This window comes from Eurosta solidaginis, chromosome 4, assembly GCF_040869045.1.
Source record: "Eurosta solidaginis isolate ZX-2024a chromosome 4, ASM4086904v1, whole genome shotgun sequence".
NCBI classification, from domain to species: domain Eukaryota; kingdom Metazoa; phylum Arthropoda; class Insecta; order Diptera; family Tephritidae; genus Eurosta; species Eurosta solidaginis.
This window is the reverse complement of record NC_090322.1, coordinates 76,235,409-76,247,550: the sequence shown is the minus strand read 5'-3', so window position 1 is coordinate 76,247,550 and position 12,142 is coordinate 76,235,409. Positions and strand designations below refer to the sequence as shown.

General features: G+C 35.6%; 1 long non-coding RNA gene across 1 annotated transcript; it reads right to left on the bottom strand.

The window, feature by feature from the left end:
* Positions 1 to 9,607: 9,607 nt before the first annotated feature.
* Positions 9,608 to 10,635, bottom strand: LOC137248980 (uncharacterized). Its single transcript, XR_010952229.1, has 3 exons — positions 10,492 to 10,635; positions 9,957 to 10,136; positions 9,608 to 9,741 (listed from the first exon to the last, which is right to left on the bottom strand). It is a non-coding gene; the product is annotated as an uncharacterized lncRNA (long non-coding RNA).
* Positions 10,636 to 12,142: the final 1,507 nt, after the last annotated feature.

The window sequence follows — 12,142 nt, the reverse complement described above, 5'->3', positions numbered from 1 at the left end:
AAATTTCGATTAGCACGGGTCATTGGGATGATTATAATGCCGTTAAAAAATATATAAAAAAACGTTAATACTTAAAAAGAAGAAATACATGGAAGATCAAGTGATTATTAAAGGAAATATGAAATCCATGTAGAAATGTTTGAAAGATGCTGTGGAACTTGCAGACAATAAAGAGCATATTAAAAAAATAGTATTTAACGGTGAATGTCTAGAAAATAGCAACGATATAGCTAATGTCTTGAATTGTTATTTTGTTCAGAGCATAATCCAAATCAATGATAGTATTGAAACAATTGAACTTGTTGATGAAAGTGAAACAACCAACTCGGTAGCAACATTTGAGCTCACCAGTATCGAGTTAGAAGATATAATGAACATCACAAAAGCTTTTAAAAACAAATATGGCGGTAAAAATCTATTGTCAGAGGGTGTTATCAAGGACTCTATGGTGTACATTGCACACTTATATAAGGACATTATAAACGAATCGTTTGATAGTGGCATTGTTCCCAGCTGCTGGAATATATCCACAATAATACCAGTGGCAAAAGTAAAAAATACAATGAAAACTGCGTCCGATTAATATCCTACCTATTGATGAAAAAATTATGAAAGCAGTGGTGAAAAGGCAACTAGTAACATACCTAGACGATAATAATATAATCATACCAGATCAATCAGGCTTCAGGAAAGGCCACTTTTGCGAAACAGCATTGAACATGGTAATTGCAGAGTGGAAAGACGCTGTTGCTGATAAAAAGGTAGTAGTATCTTGCTTCTTAGACTTAAAGAGGGCGTTTGAAACAATCGATCGAAATGAATTGGTGAAGTTAATGGATAAAATTGGGATCAAGGGAAAAGCTTTGGAATGGTTTCGTAGTTACCTGAGTAACAGAAAAAATAGGACGGTAATTGGAGACGCAGTTTCATCGGTTGTTGATGTTAACATTGGGCTGCCACAAGGCTCAGCACTTGCTCAGATATTGTTTATAATTTACATCAATGATATAAAAACTTGTTTGAGAAATTGTAAAATAAGTCTTTTTGCGGATGATGCATTAGTTAGCATTAGTGACAAAATGTAGATTGCGCTGTCATGAAAATACAAGAAGACTTAAATAATATATATATGTGGCTGTGCAGCAGAAAGCTAAAACTTAATATTGATAAAACTGAGTATATGATATTTCACAAGAACCATAATAACTTAATCCAATCTAGTCTGAAAATAAAAACCAATGCAATTGAAAGAGTAGATCAAATGAAGTACCTAGGTGTAATAATTGATGAGAAACTAAGTTTCACAGAACATATGAATCATTTAGAGAAGAAAATTGCACAGAAAATAGGATTTATGTACCGAACATGTAATCATATTAGCCAACATCACAAAATATAAGTATATAGATCAATTGTAGAACCACATTTTATTTACTGCCCAACAATACTACTAGTAACAAATGATACGTTAATTAATAAGCTCCGAATACAGCAAAACAAAGCAATGCGTTTGATACTAAAATGCTCTTATAGAACATCAAAAAGTATTATGCTTCCTATGTTAAATTGGCTTAGTATTAAGCAATTAATCTGTTATTACTCTTTGAAGTTTATACATTACATAACACAGGGCATCTTACCAAATTATCTGAGTGATAGGATTGTACTAATCATGAGATCCATAACTATGGAACTAGGAGTAGCAGAAATTTAAGACTGCCCAAAGTAAGAACCGAGTTCGCAAAAAAGACCTTAGAATACGTAGGCTATAAAATGTATAATGAACTACCAGCAGAGATAAAAGACTGTGAAAACGTTGTTAAGTTTAAAGAAAAACTATTTCTATATTGTAAAAATTTAAATATGTAATACTAGTTAAACAATGAATTTACTCATTTTTTTAATGAAATAGTTTTAAGAAACAATTATGAATTTATGAATTTTACTATACAATGAATTAGGCTGTTTTGGCCGTAATAAATAAAATAATAATAATACACTAAAGCGAGTCAGCCACAAGGGGCCGCAGCTGGCTCCCGCAATTGACTGCCCCATAATCTCTATTTCGCAAACTGGAAGAAGGTCGAGCAATCTTATCGTCGGAGGACATGTGGACGGAAAGGAACGTTTACAGACTGTAGATACGGGCGCATCTCATTCCAACATTCGATCGAATTTAGTCAACAAGAATATAAGACCATTGCATGGACCAAGATTACGTACGGCCCTGGAGAGGACACCCAGGTAATGGGAGAAATAGGATGTGAATTCGCAATTGGGAACGTCACTGTACTATACGATATCTTAATCGACCAAAGCATCAAGATAGACATGCAAAGCAATGCGGTGCGATATAAGAACATGGATGTGCCACTTAATTTCGGCTGCGAGAAAGGCCACAGCAGTAAACGAGTGCTGGTGGAGTAGAATCAGCAAGTACCACCAAAACGGAGGCAGTAATCTGGGCAAAGGTTGAGGGAGATTATGGGACAAACAAATTGTGGGTTGTAGAGGCAGCAATTAAATCAACACCAAATATACTTGTAGGAAGAACTCTGGCTATGACAAAACAAGGCGAACGTATTCCGGTAAGGTACTCAATGAGTTCAAATCACCACTCAAACTTACTTAAGGAGCTACAGTGGGAAGATGCCAAGAGGCTGAAGTAGTTATTAACTGTGAAAAGCTCCAGGAACACGGTTTAACTAGCAAGACTGATCTCTCAAATGATATTACGGTATGGCCGGAGGGGCTAGAGGAAGACTATCAGAGTAAGGCAAAACAACTGCTCATAAAGTGCACAAACATATTTGACCTGGATGGTTCCAAACCAGGCCGCACCAACTGATACTGGAGATTCGAGACCGATCCGTCAAGCTCCTCGTAGTGTTCAACTGGCCAAGCGGGAAATCGTGAGTCAAAATCATACAAGAAATGAGCGACAGCGGCGTAATCGAACCATCAGCTAGTCCATGAAGATTTTGCGTGGACTACCGGAAATTGAACGACGTCACGAAGAAGGATAGCTACCCATTGCCAAGAACTGACGACTCTCTGGACTCGCTTTCTGGTACAAACTGGTTTTGCACACTCGACTTGAAAAGTGGCTACTAGCAAGTGGAGTTGAAGGAGGGGACAAGGAGGAAACAGCCTTCAGTGTCGGAGATGATCTTTGGCAATTTACGGTGATGCCTTTTGGACTTTGTAATGTACCAGCTACTTTTGAGAGACTCATGTATCGGGTATTGAAAGGACTACATTGGAAACGCTTCCCAAGGCAGCCGGTTGTATGTACCGGAGCGACTCAGGATTTTCGCTGACAAAGAGCTGTCATTTCAGTGTAACCCCATTTAATTTGTTGCGTCCCTCCCACAAATTGTCATCCTCCCAGCAAATCATTGCAGCGGGACCGCGCCATATTCTCCTGCTCCGAGAAAGTATCGAATCCAATCCGGGACCTGTACCTGATCCCGGTCCCGAGAAATGATTTTGCTGCGTTTCCCGGAAAAGAATCATTTTGGACGGTCACACTCTTGTCAGTGTGAGGGATCGTTGCACCGGACGGGATATTCTGGACTAGACCCCAAAACCCGTCGTCCTCGTAACTTTTACAAACCTTTTGTGGCTCCTTGCTGTTCACGCACAAGGGCGTCCCGTAGTCTGTGCCCCCACTGCCCTCTAGCAGCCCCGCTGATCATCAAGCCACAACAAGTACCCGCTGCTGCTCGCGCCCCACGGCGCCACCAGCACCAAATGTCCATCTTTTCATAAAATCGGCTGCGGTAGATGTTTGTTTCGGACCATCAAACTCACCAATTCTATGTAAAACATATATATCGTTTCGCAAACACGTCACTATTTGATAAGGGCCAAGAAACTTGTGCGCCAACTTAGATCCTGGTGCTTGCTGCGTTTTTTGAATAGCAACCAAGTCTCCTTCACGATAAGTATATGCCTTTTTTCTGCCTCTATTAAAATGTCGTCTATTTTCGTCCTGCATAAGCTGAATGCTCGTATGTGCCTCCTGTCGGAGATAACTTTTTTCTTCATCAAACGCATTAATACACTCCTGATCCAAGATCTCTAACAATTTCGGATCATCTTTGGTGTTTGCTTCTACTCCAAACATCAATCTATCAATCGATGTACTGTAATGTTGATGAACTTCTGAACAGTGCTAAGATGGCGAAACCAGTCCCCTGGACTTGGAGCAGAGTTTCGTTAGCATCTATATATTAATATAAAATAAAAATAAATGTAAGGCGCGATAACCTCCGAAGAGATCTAGGGCCGACCTTCTCTTCCAATTTGCGTCGTGCTCCTCTTGATTTTCCCTACAAATTGGCCGGACGGGACCAACATGATTTTATGCCGACTCCGAACGGCATCTGCAAGGCAGATGAGTTTTCACTGAGAGCTTTTCATGGCAGAAATACACCCGGAGCGCTTGCCAAACACTGCCGAGGGTCGACCCCGCTTAGAAAAATTTTCTTCTAATTGAAAATCCTTATTTCTATAATGTTTGATGTTGCTTTGCCCGGGGTTTGAATCCAGGGCATCCGGTGTGGTAGGCGGAGCACGCTACCATCACACCACGGTGGTATATATTAATACTCTAGCAAAATTTCCATACAATCAATTGACAGGCTTTTTCGCATACTTAGCATACGTAAAATCATATAAAAGTTATATGAATCGATTCGTATGGATCAGCCGCAGTGCATAGGCCTATTTTTGTTAACAAATATTACTCTATTTGTTTATAATTATTAGAAAAATATTTTTGTAAATTCGAACAATTCATACAAATATCGAAATTCATATTCCTGCACAAGCGCGCCATCTTTGGGAACAGTTATCTAAGTGTTCTAATGCGAGTTTCAAAGACCTAAACCTTTATGTATCCCCGCTAAATTCGAAAGCACAAATGTTTCATCTACATACAAATATGCGTTCCCATTGTTGCCACTTACCTATAATAGCCTATACGAACATCCTAAAAATTGTTCCAAAATAATTTATAGCGTACCAAAAAATCTTAAATAAAATGAATTTTTGACGGGCCCATTTTTTGTGGCAAATTTCACTTACACATAAATACATAAGTCTTTATTTAACAGATTCTCTGTTTTTTATTTTAGTTGTTTTCAAAAATACATGAAATCACAAATAATGAGTTAACTTTTGTTGAAACTAACTAATTTATTTATAACAATTAATGGCAAATTTGCCCGAAAATGTTTTTGCATTTGCAGATTTAATCCTCATTTTAGATAAAGTACGTCTTATACTGAACAAAAAAAAAGTTACAAAAATGTAACATTAACTTTTTTATGCTTATTTATTTTATTTCATATTTTATTTTATTATATATTCTCTTATTTCAAATTGGTTTATTATTATTTAAATGCAACTTGACGGAATCGGAAAGTTTCACGTTGTATATTAAACGAAACAAACAAAAGGTCCCAAAAATTTTTTGATTTTAGGGCAAAGCGGCAACCGGCATCATAGTGACCGTATTGCATAGGCAGTATATTACCGAATATCTATATATTAATACGAACAAAATTTCCATACAATCAATTCACAGGCTGTTTCGCATACTTAGCATACGTAAAATCATATAAAAGTTATATTAATCGATTCGTATGGATCAGTCGCAATGCATAGGCTATTTTTGTTAACAAATATTACTCTATTTGTTTATAATTAATAGAAAAAGTTTTTTGCAAATTCGAAAAATTCATACAAATATCGAAATTAATTTTCGTGCGCAAGCGCGCCATCTTTGGGAACAATTATCTAAGTGTTCTAATGCGAATTTCAAAGACCTAAACCTATATGTATTCCCGCTAAATTCGAAAGCACAAATGTTTCACTTACATACAAATATGGTTTCCCATTGTAGCCACTTACCTATAATAGCCTCTACCAAAATCCTAAAAAAATGTTCCAAAATAATTTGTAGCGTACCAAAAAATCTTAAATAGAATGAATTTCTGACCGGCCCATTTTTTGTGGCAAATTTCACTTACACGTAAATACATAAGTCTGCATTTAACAGATTCTTTGTTTTTTATTTTAGTTGTTTTCAAAAAAACATGAAATCACAAATAATGATTTAACTGTTGTTGAAACTAATTAATTTATATATAGCAATTAATGGCAAATTTGGCCGAAAATATTTTTGCATTTACAGATTTAATCCTCATTTTAGATAAAGTACGTCTTATACTGAACAAAAAAAAAGTTACAAAAATATAACATTAAATTTTTATATTGCCTTTTATGCTAATTTATTTTATTTCTTATTTTATTTTATTATATATTCTCTTATTTCAAATTGGTTTATTATTATTTAAATGCAACTTGACTAAATCGGAAAGTTTCATGTTGTATATTAAACGAAACAAAAAAAACGTCCCAAAAACGTTTGATTAATAGAAAAAGTTTTTTGTAAATTCGAACAATTCATACAAATATCGAAATTCATTTTCGTGCACAAGCGCGCCATCTTTGGGAACAATTATCTAAGTGTTCTAATGCGAATTTCAAAGACCTAAACATTTATGTATCCCCGCTAAATTCGAAAGCACAAATGTTTCATCTACATACAAATATGGTTTCCCATTGTTGCCACTTGCCTATAATAGCCTCTACCAAAATCCTAAAAAATTGTCCCAAAATAATTTGTAGCGTACAAAAAAAATCTTAAATAAAATGAATTTTTGACCGGCCCATTTTTTGTGGCAAATTTCACTTACACGTGAATACATAAGTCTTTATTTAACAGATTCTTTGATTTTTATTTTAGTTGTTTTCAAAAAAAAAAATGAAATCACCAATAATGAGTTAACTTTTGTTGAAACTAACTAATTTATTTATAACAATTAATGGCAAATTTGCCCGAAAATGTTTTTGCATTTGCAGATTTAATCCTCATTTTAGATAAAGTACATCTTATACTGAACAAAAAAAGAGTTACAAAAATATAACATAAAATTTTTTATATTGCCTTTTATGCTAATTTATTTTATTTCTTATTTTATTTTATTATATATTCTCTAATTTCAAATTGGTTTATTATTATTTAACTGTAACTTGACTGAATCGGAAAGTTTCACGTTGTATATTAAACGAAACAAAAATAAGGTCCCAAAAAACGTTTTTGATTTTAGGGCAAAGCGGCAACCGGCATCATAGCGGCCGTATTGCATAGGCTGTATATTACCCACTATCTATATATTAGTACGCTAACAAAATTTCCATACAATCAATTGACAGGTTGTTTCGCATACTTACGGCTGAATTCTATAATTCAGTCTCATCTCAAGTCTCTAAATTTGAGATTTTCCTTTTCGGCTCTATTCTACAGTGGTAACAACTTAATTTTTTAGCGGTTACGAAATCTTCTGGCAACTTTTACACATTTTCGGTATTCTGAAGGCAAAAGTTGTCGGATAACAACGTAACCACTAAAATAGGTGGTAACATCGACGTAACCACATAAAACAGTTGAAGTTTACTCTGAAAAATAAATAAAGCGAAAGTGAAAATTAAATTGAGCATTTTAAAAACAAATAAACAAATACAATAAACAAATACAAGGAAAAGTAAAAATTAATCAAAACGTTTCAAACGCCAATAATCAGTTTAATATAATAAAAATATCCAATTTACTATTATTGCTGCTTGCTGAAGATGAAGAATATGATGAAATTTTGGAACGGAGACAAAACTTAAAGTGTCTTCGGGACAGTAGTGATCCTTTGAACCTTCCTTGTAGTACCTTCAAAGAGCATTTTCGTTTACCGAAAGAAGCCTGTAAAATACTTATTGAAGAGTTGTGGCCAAAGGATGATCAACCTACTTCTCTGCCCTTTAGAGTACGATTTTTTTGTTGTCTCACATTTTTAGCACATGGATCGTATCAAAAATGTGTTGCTAATAATATATATGCTGCGCTCAGCCAATCTTCTGCATCACGAGCTATCAAATACATTACAGATTTAATTGTGAAAGAAAAATCATCTGAAATAAGTTTTCCTACCACAAACGAGGAGCAGTTGGCTATAAAAGCAAGGTAACGTTGAACGTGGAAACTTACAGATAGTACATGGGATAATATTTTTTGTTTCTACTTGTTTAGGTTCTACGCAAAGTTTGGTTTGAAGGGTGTTATCGGTGCAATCGATTGCACATATGTGGCGCTCATTTGTCCACCAAGAACTTTTCCGGCCAGACCGTGTAGCCTCTACATGAATCGCAAGGGATACTACAGCGTCAATGTTGAAGCTGTTTGCGACGACAACTTAAAGTTTCTGGCAATTGATGCAACTTTTCCTAGGTCATGCCACGACTCAGGTATATGGACAACATCAAACGTGCGTGCGTTTATGAGCGGGCCTGGAGGAAGCTTACTACTAGGTGATCAGGGTTACCCCCTAGAGCCTTGGCTTATCACACCCTTAGCTCAGCCCACAAATCCTCGGGAACAAAAATTCAATAAAGTACATTGTAAGGCAAAGAATGTTATTGAAAGAGGGTTTGGAGTGGTTAAGTCACGTTTTCGATGCTTGGCACAACATCGCACTTTAAATTATAGTCCCGAAAGAGTAACTATAATTGTAAACGCCTGCTTTATTCTTCACAATGTTGTAAGAAAAAATTTTCCGAGTGACGAAGTGGAAATTGAAGAAGTGGAGCCAGACGAAGAAACGACTGCACCAGAAATTGCCACCAACACCCATCTTCACCGCCAAGGCGAAAGGGTTCGGCAGCAGTTAATCAACCATATACCCTGACTGTGCCTGCGAATAGGATAATAAAATAATATATGTAAACAAAACACAAACAAATACTGAAGAATGAATAAAAATTTAGACAAAATTTAAAATTTTCAAAACTCTATTAATTATATGATTGACTTGCAGGTTTCTTATTTGTTGGTTTATATTTCTAAATAAGTTAATAATAAAAAAATAGTACTGAGTATCTTCTTTGATAATTTTGTTTCATAGTAATGAGTTTTATCACATTCCTTATTGTTTACTTAAAAACTAATATACATTTGTTTATAAAGTAAATAAAACAGCAAAAAGTACAGAATAGTTTGTTTTTAAGTTTCCCAATAATTTTATCACATTTCATATTGGTTATTTAAAAAGCAAAAATTACTGCACTATATTGATACATTTAAAATTAAAAGAAATTCGTTTTAAATGAAATAAAAATTCAATAATATAAAACAAATAAAAATTAATTCAGTCTTTTTTAATTTCTTAAATTACTTAATACTTAAAAAAAAGGAATTCAATGTTCTTAAGCTAAACGTAACGCATACTGGCTGACATCATACGTGCTAAGTCCCGGTGTTGTCTTTGCAATGCCACCATCTCCTGAATTGCCGCAGCCAATTCCCAAATTTTCTAGGGACTTAGCCAATCTTGACTGTTCATGACGTCTGTTCCTCATGTCCTGTTGCACCAATTCCAAAATTTCATCCCTAGCGCCCCTTCTTCTGTTGCGTGACGTTGGCAACAAAACTTGTCTGGGCGTATCAGCATTCGGCAGCACGGGATTGGGAGTAAAAGGACGTGAGGAAGTTCGACTGGGCGATTCACTTACCACTAAGCAAAACGAGGCAAACTCGTTCGGATCTTCCGCAGAAGCAGGTGGTGGAATTTCCAGTGGTAATTCCTCTGGGGTTGGAGGAACATTTTCGGCATTGTTGGCGTTCTATTAATAAAAAAAGTATTATCGTCAAACATTTTTTTACAATATAAAAATGTAATACTACAATATCGGCAGTATATTCTAAGTATATGAAAACATATTTCAATTCTTAAATAAAAATGCAAGAAAGGCATATATATACATTGGCATAATAATTACACACATACACTACCAGCGGTTATTATTGTATTACACAAGTTTATTACAAATATATTTACCTGGAAGCCGAGCCTTGAGGTTGAGTGGCCCTCCACAGCAGCAATCCCAAACACGTCTAACGCTTGCTGCTCGAAGTCAGTGAGCTCTGCCACAGGATTTTGTCCACCACCTGTCTTTCTCCTCTCGGCAGAAAATTTTCGGGCCCGGGAACGCAACTGTTTTCGCCAGTTTCGCAAACTCTAAAATTACAAATAAAGAGAAACAATCAGTTCTTACCCTCTTTCCAATAATAATTTAGTAGTATGTAGTTATGTATGTTATTAATCTGGTGTTTGTGGCATTCATACATGCTTTGTTATGCCAAGTACAAATTTCAACAACTAATAACTTATAAATAAGAATTTTAGTTTTTAATTACACAGGTGCGCTGTTGTATGTTATTGGACATTAAAATGTGTACTAGACACAGAAATCCTGCAGATTGCATTACTCCGGCTACGTGTTTGAACGCACAATCACGCTGTAGCCGGAGTAAATTTTTGGCACACAAAACAACACAAACCCCTTAATTATATAAAAAATCAATTTGCTTACCTCTCGCCAGGTATCGCATGTTCTTGATGGCCCCACCATCGCATTAAATTTAGATGTGAGCTCCTCCCACATCATTTGAACATGATACGGCGATGTGGGGCAGTTTTTACCCTGCGGGAGCTCGGGAATTTAATGAATTTAACAAAATATTTACCAACATTTACTTACTTGTTGATTTCCATTTTCCTTTTTTCTTCTTTTGATTGCAAAAACATATGTTTTTCAATTCCACCATACACACTGGTGAGTTTCTTAGTTATGACAGCGTTACCATCTGATCAGAATCGCGGTTACATTTGGGGGTTACGACTTTTGGTAACTTTGTTTGCCGATAACAATTTTACCGGTTACGCGAGTTAACACCTTTAAACCCTAAATAGATAGATATATACATATATACATATATACATACCAAACACACACATAATTATTGTTTACGAATTAAAATATCTGTAAGCAATAACAATAACAATAACAATAACCTTTTTCCCTTCAAGAGATAATGAAGAACAAACAAAGAAACATAATCTTGTTTGTCTCGTAAGTAACAAACCATTTTGATAACATTATACTTAACATGTAAACATCTTTCGAATAACAACCTTGTCAATAAACAAACAATATTTAGAATTAGTATAAATAGAAGTAAACACAAAAATGTAGTCAGTTCTGAAAATAAAAGAAGATTGAAAGAAGCTTCTGCTTATATTTTTATTTCAACTTCCAACACGGACTCATAACTGGGAGCTCAACCGAACCTTAAGCCCTTTTTTTATTCAAAAAATCAATCCACGGGAAGAAAGACTTCCAACACTCGTTTATTGAAAAAAGTGGATAAATAATAATAAAAAAAAAAAATCTCTGAAAAATTGAGACAAAAAAGTGAAGTGAAAATCTGGATACTTTACGGAGACTTCGGAGCGGAAAAAAGCAAAAATCCTACGACGAACACAGAGGCATAAATAAGTGTACAATGGAACAACAACTGGCCCAACTAAATGCCCAGTTCACCGCACTGACGAACCAGATGCAGCAACAAAAAACGGAATTCATGGAGAAAATTGCCTCACTAGAACAACGAAACGCTCCGGAAGCATTGGTTTTGTACGAAGAGGTAAAACCAAATATTACTGACGCCAAGGATATCGACCTTGAGCTTTTCAAATCCCTACCAAAATTTGACGGGGATATGGAGCAATACCGATCATGGAGATCGCAAGTGTGGACATTCATGGAAGCTATAAAGACCTTCCAAGACCACCCCAAATATTACAGTGCTCTGGGAATAATGCGCACAAAAATTACTGGACCCGCTGCTAACGTTCTGACGAACCACAACACCCAATTGAATTTTTATTCAATCATTAATAGATTGGATTATACATATGCAGACCAACGCCCACTATATGTGCTTCTGGATGAAATGAAGCGAATCACACAGGGTAGAAAAACCCTTGCAGAATTCCACAGCGATGTTTCTAAGGCACTTAATTTAGCCCTATCAAAAATTGAGATGTCCAATGATCACAAGGGAATGATAGCATACGCTAATCAGGAGGCAATAAGGACATTTATTCTTGGGTTAAACTCCAAATATACAAGCGGTACATTGTACAGCCATAACCCAGAAAATTTGGAATCGGCATATGTG